General features: G+C 38.4%; 1 protein-coding gene across 1 annotated transcript in view; it reads left to right on the top strand.

The window, feature by feature from the left end:
• CCDC148 (coiled-coil domain containing 148) overlaps positions 1–22,893 on the top strand; it is a 247,270-nt gene that overhangs the window by 209,238 nt on the left and 15,139 nt on the right. The window lies entirely within an intron of this gene.

The following is a 22,893-nucleotide window of genomic DNA, read 5'->3' as shown; positions in this document are numbered from 1 at the left end:
GAAAAAAAAAAAAAAAAAAGAAAGTTGCAGACACCATGAAATCTCTCCACTAAATATTTTGGCATGGCTTAGCTAAGAATAAGGACAATCACCGATGTAACCACAATACCATTATGATAGCTAAGAAAATGAACTTAGGCTGTTTTATTTTGTCATCTCATAAATGTTGAAGACATGATAGATTTAGAAACTGGCACTTTTCAATCTCCAATGTGATAATTATTCCAGGTGAAGGCCATCAATAGATAGTAAAATCTTTAGATGGAAGAGTTTTAGATGGTTAATAGGATATTTACACAGAGCCCAAGTATCACTCCATTAATTACTTACTAAATGAAAAGAGAGGGAAACATGCCTGTACAATGAGGAGATCTGGGCTATTGTCACTTTAATTAAGTACACAAACAGCATCACTAGTGGCGAACTAATAATCTCCTGGAATGATCAATATGAAGTACATCATCTTTGTGCCAAAAATACTTTATCCCAATCTAATAAATTTTCTGGTATAGGAATTGGCAAAGATTTTTTAGAAAGAGACAGACTATGATTATTTTAGGCTTTGTTGGCCATGTGGTCTCTTATCACCACTGCTCAAACCTGCCCCAGGAAAGCAGTTATGGACAATATGTAAACTGATGACTATGGCTGTGTTCCAATAAACCCTTATTTACAAAAATAAAGTGGGGGATTGGATTTGGCCCATGAGTTATACAGTTGATCAACCCTTGTTTGAGACCTAACTTAAAGGGAAGTCAGAGGGGAAGAGGAATGACAGGAAAGGTTTTGATACCAAAAGGAAATAATCAGACAAATATAAAATGATGGATATGCTACAAAACAACTTTAAATGCTTCAAAAAAGTCAGTGTCATGGGTAAAAGTGATGGAACTGTTGACTGCTCAGACTAAAATAAACTAGTGAGGCATAAGAATCAGTTTGTGTGTGTGGATCTAGATAGATCTAGCAATCATCATTTTATACACAGTGCCACTAAATCCTGTCTCCACATCCCTGTTCTTGTGCAGGTGATTTTTTGGACCAATGTGCAGAATCATCTGGTTATCCTCTCTCTTCCATTAGAATGATTTGCAATCACTACCAGAATGACTTGTTTGAGAGTGTCTCAACACTTCTGGGTTGCTTTTCAGAGTCTTGTGATATAAAATCAATCCTATTTTTCTCTAAACTTTTGATTAAAATCATTAAGAAAGCAAGTTTATGAAGAGCGAGGGAGGCAGAAAAAAAAAAACCCGCCTATGCTTTAATTACCAATCTTTAATTATTGTCTGTCACAAGTCGGAGGTTTGTATCATTTGGCCCTTTTATTCCCAAAGGTAAAGAAAAATTTGCTTGTTCCTAATAACAATCTAAGTAGATAACTGTATTTTTACTAATAATTATAATAAGGTGACCTTCCTTATTCACCTGCCATTTTCCTATGAGACATGACTTGGAAATAAAATCTCAATTTATGAGGGAGGAGTCAAGATGGCGGAGAAGTAGCAGGCTGAGACTATATCAGGTAGCAGGAGATCAGCTCGATAGCTTATCTAAACATTGCAAATACCTACAAATCCAACGGGAGATCGAAGAGAAGAAGAACAGCAATTCTAGAAACAGAAAATCAACCACTTTCTGGAAGGTAGGACTGGTGGAGAAGTGAATCCAAAATGACGGGAAGATAGACCACAGGGGGAGGGGCTGGCTCCTGGCAAGCGGCAGAGCAATGGAGCACAAAATCAGAACCTTTAAAAGTCTGTTCCACTGAGGGACATTGCTTGAGAGGCTAAACTGGGGTGAAGCCCACACGGGGTCAGTGTGGCCCCAGGTCCCGCAGGGTCACAGAAGGATCGGGGGTGTCGGAGTGTCGCAGAGCTCGCAGGTGTTAGAATGGAGAAGCTGGCTACAGAGACAGAGCCAAGGACTGAACTCTCAGCTCGGGGTTACCTTGAACTGGTCATGGGCTGGGTAAGCTCAGAGCATGGCTGGAGGTTGGGGATATGGGAGTGTTTGGGTGCTGTCCTCTGCGGGCGCACTGAGGAGTGGGGCCCCGGGCTCTCGGCTCCTTTGGGCCGGAGACTAGGAGGTCGCCATTTTCATTCCCGTTCTCCGGAACTCTGCAGAAAGCGTTCAGGGAACAGAAGCTCCCGAAAGCGAATCCGAGTGGATTACTTAGTCCGGCCCCCAGTAAGGGCGGTGCAGTTCCGCCTCGGGCAAAGACACTTGAGAGTCACTACAACAGGCCCCTCCCCCAGAAGATCAACAAAATATCCAGCCAGGACGAAGTTCATCTATCAAGTAAAGCAGGTTCAATACCTAAGACAGCAGCGGAATTCCAGAGGAGGAGAAAGCAAAGCACAGAACTCATGGCTTTCTCCCCATGATTCTTTAGTCTTGCGGTTAATTCAAAATTTTTTTTCAATTTTTTTTCTTTCCTTTTTCTTCTTCTGCTAAATTTTTTAAAACTTTTACCCTTTTCTTTTTTAACGTTTTTTGACTAGTATATCTAAAATATATTTTTTTTTTCTTTCTTTTTTACACTTTTTCTTTTTTTGTTTTATTTTTTAAATTTTTTTCTTTTTTTTTTCCGGAACCTCTTTTTATCCCCTTTCTCGCCCCCCATAATTTGGGGTCTCTTCTGATTTGGTTACAGCACATTTTTCTGGGGTCTTTGCCACCCTTTTAGTATTTTATTGGATCCTTCATATTCGCTTATCTGAACAAAATGACAAGGCGGAAAAAATCACCACAAACAAAAGAACAAGAGGCAGTACCGAAGGCTAGGGACCTAATCAACACAGACATTGGTAATATGTCAGATCAAGAGTTCAGAATGACGATTCTGAACGTTCTAGCCGGGCTCGAAAAAGGCATGGAAGATATTAGAGAAACCCTCTCTGGAGATATAAAAGCCCTTTCTGGAGAAATTAAAGAACTAAAATCTAACCAAGTTGAAATCAAAAAAGCTATTAATGAGGTGCAATCAAAAATGGAGGCTCTCACTGCTAGGATCAATGAGGCAGAAGAAAGAATTAGTGATCTAGAAGACCAAATGACAGAGAATAAAGAAGCCGAGCAAAAGAGGGACAAACAGCTACTGTACCATGAGGGGAGAATTCAAGAGATAAGTGACACCATAAGACGAAAGAACATTAGAATAATTGGGATTCCAGAAGAAGAAGAAAGAGAGAGGGGAGCAGAAGATCTATTGGAGAGAATTATTGAAGAGAATTTTCCTAATATGGCAAAGGGAACAAGCATCAAAATCCAGGAGGTGCAGAGAACCCCCTTCAAAGTCAACAAGAATAGGTCCACACTCCGTCACCTAATAGTAAAATTTACAAGTCTTAGTGACAAAGAGAAAATCCTGAAAGCAGCCTGGGAAAAGAAGTCTGTAACATACAATGGTAAAAAATTAGATTGGCAGCAGACTTATCCACAGAGACCTGGCAGGCCAGAAAGAGCTGGCATGATATATGCAGAGCACTAAACGAGAAAAACATGCAGCCAAGAATACTCTATCCAGCTAGGCTATCATTGAAAATAGAAGGAGAGATCAAAAGCTTCCAGGACAAACAAAAACTGAAAGAATTTGCAAACACCAAACCAGCTCTACAGGAAATATTGAAAGGGGTCCTCTAAGCAAAGAGAGAGCCTAAAAGTAGTAGATCAGAAAGGAACAGAGACAATATACAGTAACAGTCACCTTACAGGCTAATAATGGCACTAAATTCATATCTCTCAATAGTTACCCTGAATGTTAATGGGCTAAATGCCCCAATCAAAAGACACAGGGTATCAGAATGGATAAAAATACAAAACCCATCAATATGTTGCCTACAAGAAACTCATTTTAGACGCAAAGACACCTCCAGATTTAAAGTGAGGGGGTGGAAAACAATTTACCATGCTAATGGGCATCAGAAGAAAGCCGGGGTGGCAATCCTTATATCAGATCAATTAGATTTTAAGCCAAAGACTATAATAAGAGATGAGGAAGGACACTATATCATACTCAAAGGGTCTGTCCAATAAGAAGATCTAACAATTTTAAATATCTATGCCCCTAACATGGGAGCAGCCAACTATATAAACCAATTAATAACAAAATCAAAGAAATACATCAATAATAATACAATAATAGTAGGGGACTTTAACACTCCCCTCACTGAAATGGACAGATCATCCAGGCAAAAGATCAACAAGGAAATAAAGCCTTAAATGACACACTGGACCAGATGGACATCACAGATATATTCAGAACATTTCATCCCAAAGCAACAGAATACACATTCTTCTCTAGTGCACATGGAACCTTCTCCAGAATAGATCACATCCTGGGTCACAAATCAGGTCTCAACCGGTATCAAAAGATTAGTATTATTCCCTGCATATTTTCAGACCACAACGCTCTGAAGCTAGAACTCAAACACAAGAGGAAAGCTGGAAAGAACCCAAATACATGGAGAGTAAACAGCATCTTTCTAAAGAATGAATGGGTAAACCAGGAAATTAAAGAAGAACTGAAAAAATTCATGGAAACAAATGATAATGAAAACGCAAAGTTTCAAAATCTGTGGGACACAGCAAAGGCAGTCCTGAGAGGAAAATATACAGCGGTACAAGTCTTTCTCAAGAAACAAGAAAGGTCTCAAGTACAGAACCTAGCCCTACACCGAAAGGAGCTGGAGAAAGAACAAGAAAGAAACCCTAAACCCAGCAAGAGAAGAGAAATCATGAAGATCAGAGCAGAAATCAATGAAACAGAAACCAAAAAAACAATAGAAATAATCAATGAAACTCTGAGCTGGTTCTTTGAAAGAATCAATAAGATTGATAAACCCCTGGCCAGACTTATCAAAAAGAAAAGAGAAATGACCCAAATAAAATCATGAATGAAAGAGGAGAGATCACTAATACCAAAGAAATACAGACAATTATAAGAACATACTATGAGCAACTCTACGCCAACAAATTTGACAATCTGGAAGAAATGGATGCATTCCTAGAGACATATAAACTACCACAACTGAACCAGGAAGAAATAGAAAACCTGAACAGGCCCATAACCAGTAAGGAGATTAAAGAGTCATCAAAAATCTCCAAACAAACAAGAGCCCAGGGCCAGATGGCTTCCCAGGGGAATTCTACCAAACATTTAAAGAAGAACTAATTCCTATTCTCCTGAAACTGTTCCCAAAATATAGCAATGGAAGGAAAACTTCCAAACTCATTTTATGAGGCCAGCATCACCTTGATCCCAAAAACCAGACAGGGATCCCACCAAAAAAGAGAACTACAGACCAATATCCTTGATGAACACAGATGCGAAAATTCTCACCAAAATACTAGCCAATAGGATGCAACAGTACATTAAAAGGATTATTCACCATGATCAAGTGGGATTTATTCCAGGGCTGCAGGGTTGGTTCAACATCCACAAATCAATCAATGTGATAGAACACATTAATAAAAGAAAGAACAAGAACAATATGATACTCTCCATAGATGCTGAAAAAGCATTTGACAAAGTACAGCATCCCTTCCTGATCAAAACTCTTCAAAGTGTAGGGATAGAGGGCACATACCTCAATATTATCAAAGCCATCTATGAAAAACCCACCGCAAATATCATTCTCAATGGAGAAAAACTGAGAGCTTTTCTGTTAAGGTCAGGAACACGGCAGGGTCATCCATTATCACCACTGCTATTCAACATAGTACTAGAAGTCCTAGCCTCAGCAATCAGACAACAAAAAGAAATTAAAGGCATCCAAATCGGCAAAGAAGAAGTCAAACTATCACTCCTCGCAGATGATATGATACTATATGTGGAAAACCCAAAAGACTCCACTCCAAAACTGCTAGAACTTGTACAGGAATTCAGTAAAGTGTCAGGATATAAAATCAATGCACAGAAATCAGTTGCATTTCTGTACACCAACAACAAGACAGAAGAAAGAGAAATTAAGGAGTCAATCCCATTTACAATTACACCCAAAACTATAAGATACCTAGGAATAAACCTAACCAAAGAGACTAAGAATCTATATGCAGAAAACTATAAAGTATTCATGAAAGCAATTGAGGAAGACACAAAGAAATGGAAAAATGTTCCATGCTCCTGGATTGGAAGAATAAATATTTTGAAAATGCCTATGCTACCTAAAGCAATCTACACATTTAATGCAATCCCTATCAAAATACCATCCATTTTTTTCAAAGAAATGGAACAAATAATCCTCAAATTTATATGGAACCAGAAAAGACCTCGAATAGCCAAAGGAATTTTGAAAAAGAAAGCCAACGTTGGTGGGATCACAATTCCGGACTTTAAGCTCTATTACAAAGCTGTCATCATCAAGACAGCATGGTACTGGCACAAAAACAGACACATAGATCAGTGGAACAGAATAGAGAGCCCAGAAATCGACCCTCAACTCTATGGTCAACTAATCTTTGACAAAGCAGGAAAGAATGTCCAATGGAAAAAAGACAGCCTCTTCAATAAATGGTGCTGGGAAAATTGGACAGCCACATGCAGAAAAATGAAATTGGACCATTTCCTTACACCACACACGAAAATAGACTCAAAAGGGATGAAGGACCTCAATGTGAGAAAGGAATCCATCAAAATCCTTGAGGAGAACGCAGGCAGCAACCTCTTCGACCTCAGCCGCAGCAACATCTTCCTAGGAACATCGGCAAAGGCAAGGGAAGCAAGGGCAAAAATGAACTATTGGGATTTCATCAAGATCAAAAGCTTTTGCACAACAAAGGAAACAGTTAACAAAACCAAAAGACAACTGACAGAATGGGAGAAGATATTTGCAAACAACACATCAGATAAAGGGCTAGTGTCCAAAATCTATAAGGAATTTAGCAAACTCAACACCCAAAGAACAAACAATCCAATCAAGAAATGGGCAGAGGACATGAACAGACATTTCTGCAAAGAAGACATCCAGATGGCCAACAGACACATGAAAAAGTGCTCCACGTCACTCGGCATCAGGGAAATACAACTAAAAACCACAATGAGCTATCACCTCACACCAGTCAGAATGGCTAAAATTAACAAGTCAGGAAATGACAGATGCTGGCGAGGATGTGGAGAAAGGGGAACCCTCCTCCACTGTTGGTGGGAATGCAAGCTGGTGCAACCACTCTGGAAAACAGCATGGAGGTTCCTCAAAATGTTGAAAATAGAACTACCCTATGACCCAGCAATTGCACTACTGGGTATTTACCCTAAAGATACAAACGTTGTGATCCGAAGGGGCACGTGTAACTGAATGTTTATAGCAGCAATGTCTACAATAGCCAAACTATGGAAAGAACCTAGATGTCCATCAACAGATGAATGGATAAAGAAGAGGTGGTATATATACACAATGGACTACTATGCAGCCATCAAAAGAATGAAATCTTGCCATTTGCGACGACGTGGATGGAACTAGAGGGTATCATGCTTAATGAAATATGTCATCGGAGAAAGACAACTATCATATGATCTCCCTGATATGAGGACGTGGAGATGCAACATGGGGGGTTGGGGGATAGGAGAAGAATAAATGAAACAAGATCGGATTGGGAGGGAGACAAACCATAAATGACTCTTAATCTCACAAAACAAACTGGGGGTTGCTGAGGGGAGGTGGGGTTGGGAGAGGGGGAGGGGGTTATGGACATTGGGGAGGGTATGTGCTATCATGAGTACTGTGAAGTGTGTAAACCTGGTGATTCACAGACCTGTACCCCAGGGGATAAAAATACATTATATGTTTATAAAAAAAAAAGAAAAAGAAAGGATGAATACCCAACTTTTGTAGCAACATGGACGGGACTGGAAGTGATTATGCTGAGTGAAATAAGTCAAGGAGAGAGAGTCAAGTATCATTTGGTTTCACTTATTTGTGGAGCATAACAAATGACATGGAGGACATTGAGAGATGGAGAGGAGAAGGAAGTTGAGGGAAATTGGAAGGGGAGGCGAACCATAAGAGACTATGGACTCTGAAAAACAACCTGAGGGTTTTGAAGGGATGGGGGTGGGAGGTTGGGGGAACCAGGTGGTGGGTAATAGGGTGGGCACGTATTGCATGGAGCACTGGGTGTTGTGCAAAAACAATGAATACTGTTACGCTGAAAAAATAAATAAATAAATTTTTAAAAAATCTCAATTTATTTCACAAAAGGCCATTTAAAACTCCTAAGTTCTGTTACAGGGAAATAACTTCAAAATAACTTACCAGCTCAAATCTGATTTTAAATTAACATCAATGCATCTTTTTAATTGAAAATATTTAAAAGACAGTTATTTTCCAAGCTTAAGTTACCATATTTTTAAATTTAATTTAATTTTATTATGCTATGATAGTCACCATTAAGTACATCATTGGTATCATATGCTTTTGAGCAAACTAATAAAACCAAGTAAGATTTCTTATAGATCAATATTTTTCCCCCCAATTCACACCTCACTGCCATGACGGTCTTCTGTTCTCCTGGTAAAGCCTATACATGACTTTAGAGCAAGTATCTTTACGTTCAACTAATCTTCACTAGTCTGATCATCCCTGCCTTTATTTTTCCACTCTCATTTTGGTTTCCTGTCTTAATAAGTCATCTTTGTGAGGACAAAGCTGTTTCAAAATCAAGGCTTAATTTCCCTCATCACAATGAAAGTTTCTCCTGCTTTTGTTACTTAGGGGAGGAGATGTTTTTGAACTTCACAGTGGCTTTTCAATTTTGTTTAACAAAGGGCTGAAGCATGTGCTACCAATAACATACAAAATCAAACAAGACAAATTTAAACACAGTTCACTGTTTCTGCCTTTTTTATTCTACAGACCATTCTTATAGGATGATAGTTTTAAAGTCTCTTTTCCAACCTGTAAAATAGATCTTGAGGCCACTACAAGTATTGCCTGAAGACATTAGCCAGAAAGTTCAATGGAAATCCCAGACACCACTAGGAAAGAAAGCAAAAACATGACTTGACATGTGTACAAAATCATCATAAATTTGTATTTGGGAGACTGAATTACTCCTAATGTGATTCAGAAAATGATGCCTATAATGACCATGAAATCAAGTCATTCTTATAAGTTGCCAGAGTTGATGGACGGAACCCTGAGTATGAAATATAGTGGTGATATTATAATTTAAATCTATTAACCTATTTAATTTATAAGTTTAATAATTATAACTGAATGCCTACTATGTTGGCATAGAGTGATGAACAAAAAGGACCGTCCCTGTTTTCAAGGACCTGACAGTCTAATGAGGAATTCAGGTATTCTTGGTGAAGGCAAGCACAAATACAAGGGGAACATATGGAAGCGGCACCTAAACCAGGTAGGAGGTGGCAGGGGGAGTCAGGAAGTCTTCATAGTTGAAGGAAACATCTTCCAGAAATGGGAAATATCTTTCTGCCAAATACCCATGGCCATTTAAAGGAACTGACAGTGATTTGGTATAGTAGAAGCATATGATTTGGAGTGGGCTAGGGAAAAGTTGTGGTGAAAGAAAAGATTAAATAGATAAGTAGAAGCCAAATTATGGAAAGTCAGTAGAAACCTTACATCTTATAGTGTTTGAGTTGGGTAAATGCTGACTTTTAATTTATTAATTATAATTAATTGAATTAAATAATTAATACATTTAGTAGCTTATACTTTTTCTATTTCCAAAAGGATTTTAATATATGCATAGAGATTTAACAAATTCTAGAATACTAGAAGAAAAAAGAACTAGGGAAGTTATTACCATGGGTGGGTTGTACTTATTAATGCATAAATGGCTTCAAAATGGGATTAAACACACAAATGGTAGGTTGTTAAGGGAACTTGTTTATTTAAGGCCATCCCACACCATCCCAGAAAGGGACAGCATGATCAGAAACTGAGTCTCAGACAGAGCAGTTCTTTTGGTCTGATCTGGTATTATGTGTCCTGGGTATTTATATCCTTATCCCTTATGTATACATACCCATCTATTTGAGGTAGCCTCAGTAAATATGCTCTTCGGTGAGCTTAGAACGTCAGAGAATATTTAGAAAGCTAAAGTCCCTATCTACTTTTGGAGAAAATCCAGACATCTCATCTTCCATTGATTGCATTTTTGAGTGACTTTTTAGCAATAAGACTCTCTACCTCCACATCAAGCTTCTATGGAATCATTGATTAAAATGGCTGATTAAAAACAACTTTAGGGGAAAAAAACCCTTAAGATAATTTTCTCTTACTGAATTCTTCTCAAGTTCTTTCTATGAAGTGCTGTAAGTTGAATCTCTCTTAGCTCATCCCAAGTGGAAACAGAGAACAATGATTCCTCTGTATAAAATTCCTAGTCATTCTCCAAGATCACTTTCAGTTTCCCATTAGCCTTATCATTGCTATATAAGGAGTCTTACTTTCTTTATACTTTCTTGAGTCAGTTCCTGATCCTTTAATAACATTTGCTGACCTCCTTCTGAATTCCCTCTTAAGAATTCAAGTATTGATTCTGAGACATTTAATGATCTCCCTTTCTAGTGTCTTAGTAGATAGAGTTGGGCTTAAATTTTAGTTATTTGAGATTCAAGTTAGCTAATAAGAAGGAAGTATACAACTACTGTCCAGAGCACATGGATATGCACAAACACTGACACAAACACACGTACAAACACACATGTGCAGAATCGGGTCTAGGGGACAATGTAGACAAAGGAGCAGTGATTTTGAACAGAAAAAAATCAGATATAAAGTTTATATAAAGGAATTTCTGACTTTGCCTTAGGACAGCCAATTAATAAAGTAATAACTCAATATGAACATTATTCAGGTCAGTTGTTTGGTATAGGTTATGGTTCCACATGTTTTGACTTGGGAGAAGTCAGACCACTTTGAAAGGAAAGCAGGTTGGAGGAAGTGGGGAAGTGAATTAAAGTTGAGAAATTTCACATAACTATATTCTTTGTGTTTTTCCATTTTACTACTAAGGGGATTCACAGCAATAATGTACTAGTAAATATTTAATGACTTGCTGGGGGTTGGGGAAGGGGATGGGATAAGCCCTGATTTATAGTATTTGCTAATTTCTGTGGTATACATACTTTCACCATGGCTTACTTCAAACAACCAACCTGATGTCACCTAACACCAAATCTGGAGAAAATGTGCAGTTATGTGCCATTATATAGTATTCCTACTGTACAGACACAACAGATATAAATAAACCCAAGAGCATAGATAAAAGTAAAATAATTAGGAAATGATGAATTTTGATTATTTATTACCTTTGTTTTTATTTTTTTAGTGTTGTATTAAGTTTTCACTTTAATTCCAGTGTAGTTAACATATAGTGCTATATCAGTTTCAGGTGTACAATACAGTGATTCAATGATTCTATACATTACTCAGTGCTTCTCATCACAAGTGCCCTCCTTAATCGCCATCACCTATTTCACCCATCCCTCCAAGACATCCCCACTGGGAACCATCCATTTGTTCTCTATAGTTAAGAGTCTGTTTCTTGGTTTGCCTCTCTTTTTTTCCTTCACTCATTTGTTTTGTTTAAGTTCCATATATGAATTTATATGGTATTTGTTTTCTCTGACTTATTTCACGTAGCGTTATACTTTCTAGCTCTATCCATGTTGATGCAAATCGCATTGGTGGTATAGTGGTGAGCATAGCTGCCTTCCATGTTGATGCAAATGGCAAGGTTTCATCTTTTTCATGGCTGAATAATATTCCATTGCATATATACCACATCTTCCTTATCCATTCATCTATTGATGGACACTTGGGCTACTTCCACAATTTGGCTATTGTAAATAATCCTGCAATAAACACGGGGGTGCTTATTTCCCTTTGAATTAGTGTTTTTGTATTTTTTGAGTAACCACCCAGTAGTACAGTTACTGGAATGTGGGGTAGTTCTATTTTAAACTTCTTTGAGGAACCTCCATATTGTTTTCCATAGTAGCTGCGTCAGTTTGCATTCCCATCAACAGTGCATGAGTGTTCCCCTTTGTGTTCTCCACATTCTCGCCAGCACTTGTTTTCTCTCGTGTTTTTGATTTCAGCCATTCTGACTGACATTCTGACATAGTTTTGATTTGCATTTCCCTGATGATGAGTGATGTTGAGCATCTTTTCCCATATCTGTTAGCTATGTTACCTTTGTTTTTAAATACAACTTGTTTCATTGTAAGTTAATATAATGTTTATTAATGGCTGTATTAAAGAACTAGCTTGCAAAGGTCCTGAAAGATTAGCAATTGGCTCTTTCCAGCTGGTATGACAGCTCTGGCACTTGACTAAGGCTCACAGTTACCCCAGCAGATGAAAGCAATCATAGGACTTAAGTCCCATGAAGAGATAATTGTGATTCCCTGTGGCTTGCTATGGAATTGCCTGTTTGCATACCTGCTGTGCCATATTAACTGTCCTGCCTCTCTGTGAATTCTCCCAAAGTTTAGAAGTGAGGTCCTAAATCTCATGCACCTACTGGACACCCTTCACTTATTCTGTCTGGTCAGTTTGAAGAAAAGTAGGTTTTCCAGAAACGTGGAAGTCTTGAGTGGAAGACTGAAGGAGCTGGATACAGGGAATATTTTCATCTGGTGTGCTTACTAACACTGGTAGTTTAGGAAGCAGAGTCACACATAGGTAATTCTCAGGTTGTGCCATATATGACCTTTAAAAAATAGTTTCCAAGGTGGTCTATGACCAGAAAGAGAAGGTCTGAGCTAGGAACAAGGGTACTTCTTAAGATGGAGAAAATATTTTTGGCAGAAGGCTTCACAGTCCTATTAAAAGTCAGGGGTGGGGCAGAGGATTACTGTAAATTTTAAGAGAAAAGGCAAAAATTCACAGGGAACAAGAGCAGCAAAACCTTGGGGCTACATGGTTGTTGAATGATGATGAATTCCCAAAATATGACTGGAAGATTGATAATTATAGTGCAGAAATTAGGACCATGAGCTTTAAATTTAATTAGGATGTTAGACATACCTTCAAGTGAATGATGAAACACAGGAGACAACAGTATAAGCCAATGAATATATTGGGGAAAGTGGAAAATAACAAGAGCAGTAGATTCTGTCTGAGAGCATTTGGAGAGTGGGAAAATATGAGATATGTACTTCAAATATAGAGAATAACCCAATAAGGTCCATTAACTGGAAATAACATTAAAGGGTAGAGAATAGATAATTCCTCCTACATAGGTTCACATTTGGGCATGGATGGCCAGAAGCCAGGGAGGGAGGATCTCACATGTTCCCACAAACAGCAGTGGAGTACATTATCCCCAAGCGAGACAAGTAGAGATTACAGCATGTGCAGGGCTATAAAAGTGAGCCTGGAATTACCAGCAGGTGATGGAACATACACAAATATCAGGAGCCTGTGGCAGGAATCAAAAACAAGCTGATAAGCAGGAAGGGGATGGGATGCTGGAAGGAGAATATTACAGTCAGAAAATGCCAAGTGTGGGGGAATATTCAAAGTAAGATATTAAGTGATCAATGGACAAGTCATTGGAAGTAGTATGAACACAGACCAGAAATAGGGAGGCAAAAAGCAGTATCCAAGAGATTGATTACCAAAACAATTTTCTACTTTTTTTTTTTTTTTTAAGAGAGGGAGAGAGGGTCAGGAAGGAGGCAGAGGAAGAGGGCGAGAGAGAATCCCAAGCAGGCTCTCCGCCCAGTATGGAGCCTGATGGTGGGGGTGGGGTGGGGGTGGGACTCTATCTTACAACCCAGAGGTCACGACCTGAGCTAAAATCAAGAGTTGGACACTTATCCCACTTGAACCACCCAGGCACCCCTTATTTTCTACTTTCTTGGTGCTGGGTTTTCAGTTGTTCCCATGTAACAAGCACTAATCCAGAGAAGCAGTGGTGTCCAAATTTACAGAGCAAAAATATAACCTAACGCGTATGTGAAAATATAATCCCAGAATCCTGGTGATTTTAGGTTAAGCCCAGGAATTTGCATTCTAAAAATAAACACACTGAAAATCCCATTTCAGTTAGTTCACCAACCACTTTCTGAGAAATACAGAAGTATCATTAATCCAGAGGCCCTGATGATGAGATGGTTCTGTTAAATAGCCCAAAGTTTCCACATTTCCACCTGGTGAGCAAATGCTAACTCCTGTGAGAGGCAAGTTCATGGCCCAGCTATCTCAATTTGTTGCAGTTGCTTGGAAACATCTACTCCTTTTACTTGGTTTTGTATCTTCTTTGATTTTTAATATTGCCATTTTGCCTTGGGTTTAATATTACGCATCGTTTTAAATCTTGTTTGGAAATAGGTAGGATAAACATCCTAATTAAATTTAAAATTAATTGCTGATGGCCTCTCTCATGTAATCAGAAGTGGAAAAAGTAAGTAATGCTGTTTAGATATTAGTTGAATAATAAAATGTGCTATGCTGAATCTTTCATGGTAATGTATATGAGAGTACCTTGAAAACTGGAGTTTTATGCAACTAGGTGATATTTAAAATATCCATACTTTAAATCTACCAAATAAGTATGTGTATTTATTATATCCCTAGAAAGTCTTTATATACTCAAAGCTTCTTGTACTTATGATATTTTATTAATTGAAGGGGAAAGCCCATATTTTTCATCAGATATGCCTAAAGAGAAGAATACATTCACTTTGTCCAAATATTGTGGCTCTTTCTTCTTTGTAGCTCTTCCAAATCCTACAAACAGAGAGAGGATTATCAGTACTCTCTGAATGTGTGTGGGCTTGAAACCTCTAAACGTTTCTAGAAGAGCAAAGCTTTTGATACTTTTTTTTTTTTTAAATACTTGGGAGCTTTTGGTGCAAGTTAATCCTTATGATGTCTCGGACTAATGCTCCACAAACTATAACTTCCTAAGACTTCCACATAGTGGACATAACTGATTTTATGTTGGACCAGGTCCAGATAGGGTCTTCCTATGGTCTGTTTGACAATTGGCCTATTTGGAGAAAGACTCATGTCCATCTGTAATTATGCCAAGATCTACATAAAATGTTTTTATGCATTCAAATTAAGCAGTTCAAAGAAGACATTTCTGCTTGGATTGACAAATACCTGTAAGAGAGAAATGCTGGCTATGCCTGGCTAAGGTGATAAAATTATTTTCAAAACCGAGGATCCAGACAGAAGATAGATTTATTGATGTGACAGTCTTCAGGGAAACCAGAAACATGATCTCAGAAAGATGTATATTCAAAAGGAGGCCTTAGGGAATATTCTTGTCTCTTGAAATAATGGGGAATCTGGCAGGAGGAGTTGTGACATCTGGGAGAGGACAATAAAGATGAAAATTTAGAGTTACCTGGAGAGAAAATGTGAGTTGCCTTTCATATATGTGACAAGGTTGGCTGTATCTTTAAGAAATTAGAACTATGTGTAAATACAGAGAACAAACTAATGGTTGCCAGAAGGGAGGGGAGTGGGGGAATGGGCAAGATGGATGGGTGAAGCTGTATGGGAGACACAGGCCTCCATTTGTAGACTAAGCCACAGGGGTAAAAGGTACAACATAGGAAATACAATCAGCAGTACGGTTATAGTGTTGTGTGGTGACAATTGGTAGCTGCACTTGTGATGAGCACAGCATAACATATGGTCTTGTCAAATCACTGTGTTCCACACCTGAAAGGAATGTAACATTGTGTGTCAACTATACTTCAATTTAAAAAAAAGTAAGGATGAAGAATGTGTACATGTAGTGTTAATTGAAGAGAATTTATTGCCCATTGTGTTAGTCATTTGGGGCAGCCATATTTAATTTTTGTTTCAAAACTTTTTCCAGTTTTATCAATTTTGATTATTTTAATAAGTAAGGTAATTTCTTATGGTAAAAAAAAGAAATTAAAATTGTGTCCACCTTCAGGTTATAGCTTTTAAAGGAAAAAAAAATCACTTTCTTCTGCTATCCAGGCCATTGGATCACACAGTAACTTGAATTAGGGTAAATAATCTAGACCTTTCGTTAGTTTAATTTAAACTAAGTGGATTTTCCTGTTGGCTTACTCTTTGGGGGTCATGATTAGGGCTCCTGGGAGAGCCAGGCTTGTTTCTTTTCTGAGGTTGATAACTAAGAAGGTCTTAAGACTGGAAAGAGCTATTCTTTCTTTTTTTTTTTTTTTTAAGATTTTATTTTATTTATTTATTTGACAGACAGAGATCACAAGCAGGGAGAGAGGCAGGCAGATAGAGAGAGAGGAGGAAGCAGGCTCCCTGCCAAGCAGAGAGCCCGATGCGGGGCTCGATCCCAGGACCCTGGGATCATGACCTGAGCGAAAGGCAGAGGCTTTAACCCACTGAGCCACCCAGGCGCCCCAAGAGCTATTCTTTCTAAGGAAACTCTCGTGCTGTTGCTTTACACTCTGTGCAAAGTGTGAACAGAGACAACCCATCTCCTGGTGTTGTTGTTAGCTGTCTAGAGAGGCCAACATCTGGCTAATGTAACTCTTTTTTTTTTTTTAAGATTTTATTTGTTTATACGACAGAGATCACAAGTAGGCAGAGAGGCAGGCAGAGAGAGAGGGGGGGAAGCAGGCTCTCCGCTGAGCAGAGATCCGGATGTGGGACTCGATCCCAGGACCAGGAGATCATGACCTGAGCTGAAGACAGAGGCTTAACCCACTGAACCACCCAGGCGCCCCTGTAACTCTTTTTTAAATGTAACTTTTATTAAGCAAAATTCCATGAAATTTAATTACCTGTTTTGTTTACACCAGCAACTTACTTAGGAAGCTGTGCCCTACTTCTCTTCTAGACTGTCTGCCCTTTCCCCAGCTGCTCCCCAAGCTTGGGATTAAACCATAATTCTGATATTCTATTAAATTGTACAAATTGTGTGTTTTTGTTCACCTACTTTACTGTACTTCTCTGATCCATGACTCTCCTCTAGGAATTTCTCCATTCAAAGAGAGGTTCCAAGGAACATGGGTGTGGATATCTCTAGCTTAATGTAGGAAAGGAAAATACAGTATTTTTTGAAATTTATTTCTGCCTGTAACTAAACAGTGCTGTTGAGAAAATAATATATATCCTTTAAAAGGGAGCTGAAGGTCAGTGATGTATTATTATTTTTAAAGAGTTTACTTATATATTTGAGAGAGAAAAAATACGAGCAGGGCGGGAGGAGCAGAGGGAGAAGCAGGCTTCCCGCTGAGCTGAATTCCAAACATGGGGCTCAATCCTAGGACCCTGGGATCATGACCTGAGTCGAAGGCGGATGCTTAACCGACTGAGCCACCCAGCTGCCCCTGTAGGTATTACCTTTAAATTTATCTGGATCTCTGCCCTGTTTATTATTTTCTCTTTTCTGGTAAATTTGGTTTCCTGTCACTTCAGTCTATAGTACTATTTCCAATTTTGTTTATCTGCTTGAGCTGTGGAGGAAGCCACACATCTCTCTCTTAGCTTCAAGTAATAGCCTTTCTCGAACATCGGTTTCATCCTCTCACCTGGAAAAATTGCAGTACTGCCATTAGAGCTCATGGAGCTGGCCCTAAGGATGGGCGCTCTCCCCTGAGATCCAAACATTACTGTTCATTTGGCCAGACTGTAGGGTGCACTGAATCTGCCTCTAAAGAAAGAAAACATGCAGTGATTTCAGAGTTCAGTCCCTAAGGCTGAATTCTGAGACCGAAAGGAGATTGCTAAGAGAGGCGTGACTGGGCAGGAAGTCACTGGAGAGGCGAGCCGAAACTTGGAGGCAGAAACTCCAGGGGCGACGAGAGTCTATCAGCATTTATGGGAGCCAAGGAAAAAAGTATGAGGAAAATCATGCCCAAAACAAAATATATTTCATCTCTTGTTTTTTTAAGAAAACATACTTAAAATGTCTAACCAAAAAGAAAATATTTTCATGGTAAAGAAAATATTCTATAATGTTTGTAGAGGGAGGATTAGCAGGGTTACTTAAAAAAAAAAAAAGAAAGAAAGAAAGGAGAGAAAAAAAAAGCCCCCAAAGGTGTTTATGAAAGTAACCATTCTGCTACATTGATTTTTTTTTTTTAAACTTCAAATGTTAAAGAGGCTGTTTGTGAAGGCTCTTCGCTGATCATTTCCTAGGCTGAAAGAAAATCAGGGTTTACTTCATTGCTGTGGGCAGCTGAATCACTATAAAAATCTTTGGTCCTTTTGATGTTTGCTGTCTACAGAAGTTCTAAGAGACCTGGGAAGGAAGAAAGAGAATGTAAGGGGGATTTTCAAACAGTATTAGAGAAGACAAGTTTTATTAATCCTATTTACTTAAATCATTTGTTTGAGGGAGAGGACTGCGGTTTCTTTTGTTCTCAATGCCATCCCATCGGGATTCCTGAAGAAGAGAAACCAGTTCCATCAAAATGACACAAATGTCTATCTCTGGAAATAAGGGACCAGTTAAAGTCAGAAGTTGAAAATAGGAAAAAAAAAAACTGAAATGTTATAATTTGATAACCCAGTGGTGTATTAGTATGGCTTTTTATTTTTTTTAAAGATTTGATTTATTTACTTGATGGACAGAGATGACAAGTAGGCAGAGAGGCATGCAGAGAGAGAAGGGAAACATGCTCCCCGCTGAGCAGAGAGCCGGATGTGGGGCTTGATCCCAGGACCTTGGGAGCATGACCTGAGCCGAAGGCAGAGGCTTTAACCCACTGAGCCACTCAGACACCCCATTAGCATGGCTTTTTAAAATTTCATTCTAACATGATGCTTTTTTCAGTTTTGATTATTCTGAAAACACTCTTCTTGAAATTAGGGTCATTAGAAATTATACATCTCTTATAAGAATTCCTCAGAAAAAAATCCAGTAAAACAAAACACCCATGCTTGTCACCTTCTTACCTTTAAATTACTTTTTCTTTACAAACCGAAGTGCGAAAATTTAAAGAAAGCTAATATTGTGAGGTAAACCCTCAACATGAGTTCCCTTCTTATATAACAGATAAAATGATTCGATAGATTCTTGAAGATTTTTTAAAATGCAATACATATTAGCTGTAACACTAAACTTTATCTACTGTGAATCATTTGTGAGTTTAAGAGTCCCAGTGCAAATTACCCAATTAGTGTCGAATGACAGATGTCTCTTCTTAGTGAATTCCTATGATGGCAAGTGGCAAGCTTCTGGGTGGATTAAAAAATATGTGTTTGTTTACTTGATAGGTGTTTCTAATTGCTCTGGGCTTATCATAAAAATCATAGGATTATGATTTTTACATATTCATATATGTGGCCCTTAATAAAAATATGTTGAACAAATGAAATAATGAAGGCAATTAGGCAAATAAGTGCTACTGTATTGGGGTAGCCTATTACATTCCAGATCATCATAAATCATTGCTGAAAGCCAAGTCATTCCTGCCTCTGCTGCCCCTCCAAAACCACAGGACTGGCAATTCCGTGTCATGGATGTCATGGCTTTAGCATCCATGGTTCCAGATTGTCCAAAGGATCTAAGCACCTGATTTGTTCTCCAGTGTTTCAACTTCTTTTACTCCTCTGTCACCTCCTCAAATGATTACATATCTTTCAAGGAATACCCGTTGATTAGACAGGCTTAACAGAAGGGTGTGTATTCAACTTATTCTTTATTTTTTATTCTGTCGACTCTTGTTATTTACCTACAATTTAGAAAATTTAATTGAATTTTTGCCACTACTTTTAAAATTTTGTTCGTCACTTATTCTTTCATTTTTTTGATGAATAATGAATATTGCCTTCTGTTTTAGGCACTATGCTAGTTGTTAGAGATACAAAGGCAATTAAGACACAGCCAATGTACTCAGGAAATGTAGTCTAACAAAAACAACACATGGAAACAAATCACTGTAGTGCAAATGAATAAGTGTATATGTGTTTATGCCTATTACTTTGCTTACTTGAATATCTCTGCTTGTTCAATGGAAAGACAAGTAATATTTCCCAAACTGGATTCTATTAGAAAAAGCTATTATCAGATAATTCAGGGAAATTAACATAACTAGTCTTCTTATTGAAAATTCATAATGCATACCACCATATTCTAATAAATATTCTGAGAGATTCTACTATAAAGAAACCCATTTCACTTTGTCTTTCTCAAGCTTACTTGAATAGCCAAACACATTATCCATAGCACACATCTTAACATCCTGTGGGATATTAACATTCCATGGGCCATCAATTTTGGAAATGAGCCGATTATCGTTTGGGACAGCTGGGTACATGCCCTCCTGTTATAGAGGATGAAAAGATAAGTATTCCCTTATACATAGATGATATGTTGATTGGTCAGGACTCCTCAGAAGCAACGGAGAGAAACCTAACTCAAACTAGCTTAGGCAGACAGGAGAATAGATTGAGTCACACAACTGGAAATCCAAGAGTGGATCTTGCCTCAGGGACTCAAATGGCATCTTTAGGTTCTTCTCTCACTTTCTACTTCTGTACTCTTACCTGTTTGTGCTTTGGTCTGGACTTTCTCATTTGTCTGGGCTGGGGAGACTGGGGAGAAAGGAGACTATTCTTGAATAGCTCAGGCTTATTTACATTATTTTAACTTAGTGACCTTGGAAAGAAAAGAAAACTTTTCTTCTTCAAAAGCCATAAAAATCCCCAGGAAAGATTCTGATTGACTTAACTGAAGCTCACACTTATCACTGTGGTCATAATTGCAGTATAGTATTATTAACCGTATCTGGTCACCAGGAATGTTGGGGGGGGGGGTATTCTCTGATTAAATGTTTCAACAGATCTAGAAGGAATGAGGAAAGGCAGTTTGAAAGGGATTGATGTTACTAGGTTGATGATAGAGGATAAACCAGACAAATGTCTACCACAATGTGGTCTAATTATTAAAATCTAGATTTGGCTGTAATAGGTAGTTAGCCCTAGTGCCTAATTACTGCCAAAAATCAGGGATAAAAGTTTTAAAAAGACAACTTTTCTAATATTAAAGTCATTATTTTTTAGAATACCTCTTCTAATTTATAAAATGGTTTATAGCTAATAATCCCAAATACTGTGACCTCAGACAGGTTTAAGTATATAAAAGATTTTCTTAGCTCCAAGAAGTTGTATTTTTCAAAGTTATATATTCTATGATTTTTAAATACTTGAAATGATTAACCCTGCTATAAATATTTCAGGTTAAAATCATTGCAGACGTATTATAAGGTATTAAGCAATAGGAACTTAATTCTCTGCCTTTGGATTAGAGCAAACCTAAAATAACAGACTAGGTAGAGGGGCACCTGTGTGTCTCAGTCACACAGGTGACTTCTGCTCAGGTCATGATCCCAGGGTCCTGGAATCAAGCCCCACATCAGGCTTCCTGCTCAGTGGGGAGCCTGCTTCTCCCTCTGCCCCTGCTTGTGCTCTCCCTCTGTCAAGTATAAAAATAAAATTATATATTAAAAAAAAAAACCAGACTCGGTGGAATCTTGGCCCTCTCAACTCTTAAGAGGATATGGGGTGGCATTCCAGACTTCTCATAGGCATGTGTCATTAGGTTTGTTACTAAGATTTTTTGTGTGTGAAAAAAACTATGCCAAACTCAGATGCCCATTAAAGCAGATGTTCTGTATTTAACTATCAATATGAAGCAGTTATACTTGAGAGATTTGTCTGAAACCAATTTTGTGATATTGCATAAAGAAAAAAATAAAAGATCCACGTATTTGAGGGTTTGAAGGAGGTGGAGGCTACCGATACTGATGCCTGGATTATAGCAGGAGTCAGACTTTCCAGAAGATGTTTTTAAATTAAGAAGATTTTTCATGTTGAAAAGATCTTGGGTGGACAGTTGAGGAGGAACCTGTAAAAGAAAAGGAGAGGAAAGCAGAGGGGTAGGATGTGCATTTCATGAAGGGATCATTAGTAGCAGGCATCGTGGACAGGTTAAATCAGAGGAGCTCTAAAAGAAGCTAGGTTTACATTTGGGAGTTCCTGGTGATATTGGGGAGAATGGTTTCCAGGAAGTGGAGGAGGCAGACTGCATGGGTTTTGGGTTAAATGAGAAGTGAAGAACTGACAGAAAGTATGGCTTTTTCTTTTAAAAAATTTTGCAGTGATGGGAAAATGAAGAAGAGGATGGCAGTTGGAAAGAGATTCAGAGTTGGGAGACATATTTTCCCCCATTTGAAGAAGTTTGTCTATAGAGGGAAAAGATCCATGTAGGGGGATCAAGAAAGAGACTGAAGAAATAGGAAAGGAAGAAATTCATTTCGGAAGCAAGGTCCTAGAAACAACTAGGCTTATGAGATAAAAGTCCAGGTTTAAGAAGCAAAGGACTTGAATAAGAACGAGTCTTAACAAAATTGGAAGTGGGCAAAGCATGTCAGGGAAATGAGTGCTTATCGCCCTTCCAGTAAAGTAGGAAGGGAGGTTCTCTGCTAAGAGGGAGAATGTTAAGCAGCTGGTGAAAATACAATTTGGAGGAATGAGTGTGGAGTGTTCAGGTAAAGTTTGACCTCATAAATACATAATAAATTCAGCAAAGGATTGGGGCTGGGAGTTGGCAGGGCATATGTAGAAAGAAAAGAAAACAAGTAGAGGTTACTAGTCATAATACCCTTACAAACATAGACCCAGGGATACACAGCTGAAAAGAGAATGAAGTAAATAAAATCTGGCTGTGTCTCATAACCTGGGGGCAGGGGGGAAAGAAGTAGAACAATAAATTTCATGATCTAGTCCCATTGTCTGGCACATAGAACATAGTTTAAATAGATCATTGAAAAATGGAGAGCCTGATGGGCTAGAGTACGTGGTTGAGTAAGGATAGATGATGAGAGCATAAGAAAGGTAGGCAGTTAGTTAGCAGGCAACCCACCCCTGAAGTTGTGCAGGCTTTATCAGTATATATGGTGGCCCTGATATCAGAGTCAGAACAGAATCCCTCAGT

The sequence above is a fragment of the Meles meles genome, chromosome 9 (assembly GCF_922984935.1).
Source record: "Meles meles chromosome 9, mMelMel3.1 paternal haplotype, whole genome shotgun sequence".
Taxonomy (NCBI): domain Eukaryota; kingdom Metazoa; phylum Chordata; class Mammalia; order Carnivora; family Mustelidae; genus Meles; species Meles meles.
Note: the sequence above shows the minus strand (reverse complement) of the source record. Positions and strands in the feature narration are given on the sequence as shown.